The sequence below is a fragment of the Tenrec ecaudatus genome, chromosome 10 (assembly GCF_050624435.1).
Source record: "Tenrec ecaudatus isolate mTenEca1 chromosome 10, mTenEca1.hap1, whole genome shotgun sequence".
NCBI classification, from domain to species: domain Eukaryota; kingdom Metazoa; phylum Chordata; class Mammalia; order Afrosoricida; family Tenrecidae; genus Tenrec; species Tenrec ecaudatus.
Window position 1 is genome coordinate 72728952 of NC_134539.1, and position 4725 is coordinate 72733676.

At 42.8% G+C, this 4725-nt stretch overlaps 1 pseudogene; it reads right to left on the minus strand.

The window, feature by feature from the left end:
* Positions 1-324: 324 nt before the first annotated feature.
* Positions 325-3395, minus strand: LOC142458557 (disks large-associated protein 5 pseudogene; annotated as a pseudogene).
* Between the last annotated feature and the right edge of the window lie 1330 nt (positions 3396-4725).

The window sequence follows — 4725 nt, forward strand, 5'->3', positions numbered from 1 at the left end:
TCACAATGATATGATTTTTTGTTCTTTGATGGCTGATACCTGATCCCATCAACACCTCATGATCACACAGGGCACACACCATCAGCTTTCTTCATCACATTTGCTTATGCACCCGCTTTGTTCAGCGATCATGTTGGGAAGTTGAGCATCATGAAATGCTAGTTTACTAGAACAAAGTGTTCTTGCATTGAGGTAGTACTTGACTAGAGGCCCAATGTCCTCCTGATACCTTAATACTAAACCTATAAGTATATGCACATAGATCTATTTCCCCATCATCATATATAAATATATTTACATATGTACATGTCTGTATTTAGACCTCTATAAATGATCTGGGCGATTTCTAGCTGCAGTTCTTTCACCATTGTCCTGCTTTGTTCTACTTGTTGTACATGACACATCTTTTTTTAAACAACGTTTTTGCTTGTGTTACTATGGTGCTGCCACCTACACTCTTCAAGTTTGTGAGATTTATGCATCTTGGTTTACATCCTCTACCTGAAAACTAACCCTATCTCAAAATCCATCCAGATCTGCACAGGTTATCGACTTTCTTTTCACCTCCTCTCTTTTCACAATCATTCACCAGTCCTTCAAACTGTTTGAACCTTTCCTTCATAAGAAGTTTTGCTTGGCCAACTCTTGGGCAAATAAAATCTTTAGCATTGACTGGAGGTCAAACTCAAGCTTCTGGGCCACTCCAGGCAGCTTGTAGTCAGTTTTTCAGTTTCTGACTGAAGAATATTTCTAAGAGCTGGCACAGCGTGCGTCAGCTGAGTTATCTGACCTTCGGTCGTCTCTTTTCCTGGGAGGCCATTTGAATTTTTGAGTAGTATCTTCATTTTTAGCTGAGCCATGTTTTTATTAAGGGCTGGGGAACCCAAAGGACACTGCTTTGTATTTGAATCTTGCTGTGTTGTGTCCCTAGAGGGAACTTGACACGTTTGTGCCAAACTTTTTTGTGGTCTCTTCACTCTTCTGCTTTTAAAGGAGACTGGCTGTCACTGGGTGTCAGGAAAGAGTTGGCTCTTCTGGGAATCGTGGATGCTGCTGGATAAGTCTTCAGACCAACCCGGGGCCAAAACACACAATCCTTAGGTGGAAAAGAATACCTCCCTTTCGTTTTTGCAGCCTTTGCCTTAGGTAAAATGTCCTCTCTGGATAAAGATCCACCTGGATCTGTTAGGTAGCTTAGCCTAGGGAATTGAGAAGTCCATTTACGCATGCCCAGGAGAGCCAGCAAAAGACAAAAGCTGGATTTTCCTGCCGGTGGGCTTGGATGGGCGTTACACCTGGAGCAGCCCACCTGGGCCGGTGATTGCAATTCAGCCAATGGAATTGACCTGGGGTCGTTCACCACACCTCCCCCGGGAACCCTTGAAAAGGCAGGGACCGGAAGGGAGAGGGTCTCTTGGGCTCTTGGGCTCTTGGGCTCTTGGTCTTTTGGCTTGTCTTGCTTGGTGGTCTGGTTGTCTTCATGGGAGGAGAGAGATCCTTGCGTGACCTGGGGCAGTCTCTGCCAGGCTGCATGGTCAAAGGAATCCTATGGGTGCCGCATAAAACCTGATGCTTCTTTGAACTTTCATTAAATTCACTTGGATCACGAGCCCGGCTTCGGCGTGAAATCTTTCTCGCGTGGAGCTAAGGACCGAGGCTGAGATTTAGACTGGAGAGAGAAACCTAACAGATCCATTTCATTTGCTGAACTTTTTTGGGAATCCAATGTGTTTTTCATGATCAACTTTAAAGTTATGTCCTTGTCAGGGTTTGTTTTGATTTTTTTACAGATCTTCCTTTAATTGGTGACATGCTTTCTAGTTCTTTAACTTTCGTAGCTCTTGAGACCGGCTTCCTTGTGGTAGGTGCGACTGTTCGGGCAATTTGGTTTGTTGCTTTAGTAGCAATTGGAGTTATTCTGGCCACTGTCAGGGCTACCAGTGTTACAGCTTTTTCCTTTGTCCAACACGTTCTTTTCAGAAGTTGGCCTTTCAACCAGGTTGGATTGCTTGAATGTTCCTCCCCTTATTGACCTTAATCTGGTCCAGTTTGTCTTTGGCTCTTGACCGTACAGAAGATGAAACAGTCTTTGTGGGCTCAGGTTTCACATTATTCAGCTTTGACCGAGACAAAAGAAAACCAGGCGTATTGGGTCAATAAAGACCCACTTTAAATATCCCTAATTTAGTTTTCTCTCTCTGCTCTTTCAAATTTTCCAGTTGCTCTTCTTCTTTGTATTTGTGTAGCATTTTTTTTTCTTTTCCTTTGAGCATCTAGAGCAATTTCAGTTGGCACTGGCCTTTTCTGGAATAATCCCTTGAGATGTCACTTCTAATGAAGCAAGAATTCAGCCTTCCTCAAAATGGGTGCATAAGCAAAAGTGAAGAAAGCTGATGGTGCCTGGCTATCAAAAGATATAGTATCCGGGGTCTTAAAGGCTTGAAGATAAATAAGCGGCCATCTAGCTCAGAAGCAAAAAAGCCCACATGGAAGAAGCACACCAGCCTGTGTGATCATGAGGTGTCAACAGGATCAGGTATCAGGCATCTAAGACCCAGAATAAAACCATACCCAAGGTGAATGGGGGGGGCATGGAGTGGAGACCCAATGTCCATCTGTAGACAATTGGACATCCCCTCACAGAGGGGACACAGGGAAGAGATGAGCCAGTCACCGTGCAGTATAGCACCAATGAAACACACAACTTTCCTCTAGTTCTTCGGTGCTTCCTCCCGCCCCCCCCCCCGCCCCATCATGACCTCAGTTCTACCTTACAAATCAGATTAGACCAGAGCATGCACACTGCTACAGAAAAGAGCCTAAAACACCGGGAATCCAGGATAGATAAACCCCCTAGGGCCAGCAAAAAGAGTAGAGATATCAGGAGGATTAAGGGAGGGTGGGGAAAAAAAGGGGGAATTGATCACAAGTATCAACCTAGAACCCCCTCCCAGGAGGACAAATAATGGAAAAGTGGATGAGGGGCAATGAAGGATGATGTAAGATATGGAAAAAATAGTCTATAACTTATCAAGAGTTTGTGAGGGACGAAGGGTAGGGGAAAGAGAGGGAAGAAATGGGGAGCTGATATCAGGGGCTCAAGTGGGAAAAGAATGCTTTGAAAATGATGATGGAAGCATATGTGCACAATGCTTGACACAGTGGATGGATTGTGATGAGATGTAAGAGCCCCCAATAAAAGTATTTTTAAAAAAAAAGAATTCAGCCTTCCAAAATTAGAATGTTGCTGTCATTCAAACCCATATGTCTGTTTCATTCATATTCCTCATGCGTGTTTTTTGGGGGCACAGTGATTTCCTATGGATGATTTTGTTTCTTATCACGACAGTAGTCCGATCCTTCCTGTGTCATGTGGCAAACTGTGATGAAGACATCCTGAGGCAATTCCTCCCGTGGGCCGAAAAAGCAGAGAACTCTAACAACACACACTGGGACAAGGAAACTACTGCCACCTGCAAGCAGCTACGCTGACCCCGTGAGCCTCTGAGGAGGCTGTTTGTCGTGGAGGCAGTTGGTCACACATTCCATTTCTTCCTCCTACCCCTGACGCTCCCTTCTTGATAGCTCCAGGTGAGCAGAGATCAATAGTTGGATGGACCCTTGCAAGCTTCAAAGACTCTATGCATTAGACAATGAATGAGGAGGTAGATGAGAAGCAATGAATACATTAGTAAATCAATTAGCTGGGATGTTCAAGGAACAATGACCTTAAACTTCCAGCCCAAATTCCCTGAGGTAGTTGGTTGCACATAAGCAAACTCCACAGCTACTCTTTTTTTTTGGGGGGGGGGGGAGGGGGGAATCATTGTTATAAATATGTCTATCACAACAATTCAACTTTTTACAGATGACCCTTCTTTCAACTTATTGATAACCCTTAAAATAATAAGATATCCACTTCTACCTTTAATCAATGTCATTTTCCATCACAGTAAACGCAAGCTCAGTATTCCATAAGTAGTAACCTTCTCTGTCCTCCCCTCTCCTGCACCTGGTGACCATAAACTTTGGTCTTTCTGCATTTACTGTTCTTATCTTTTTATAGAAATGAGATCATGAAATAGTTGTTCTTTTGTGATTGACTTATTCCACTCATCATAATATCTTCAACTTCCACCTATATTGTAGCATGATTCACTTCTCTAATTGACTGAGTAGTAATCCATTGCATGTATGTTCCACAGTTTGCTTATGCATTCATTTATAAATAGGCATTTAGATTGTTTCAATCTTTCTGGCTATTGTGAATAGTGTTGCAATAAATATTGGTGTGCTAGTATCTGTTCAAATTTCTGCTTCCTATTTTGGGATCCATGTCTTCAAGTGGGATTTCTGGGTCATAGGGCAGCTCTACTTTTGGCATTTTGGAGGAACAAACACACCATTTTCTAGAAAAGCTGTACCATTTTGTATCCCACTAGCAATGGATAAAGGTTTTAACTTTCCCATGTTCTTGCCAAATTTTTAAATACATCCTCATTCAAAACTCACTGCAATTGGGCTAATATTGACTCATATTGATCCTGTAGGACATAGTAGAAACCCTCAGGCTTTCTGAGATTGTAAATCTTTAGAAAAACAGAAAGCCTCATCTTTCTTCTAAGGAACTGATAATGTGCTTGAACTACGAATAGTAGTAATTCAAGACATAACCCCTGACATGGACAAAACAAAACACTGCCACCAAGATGATTCTGACTCATA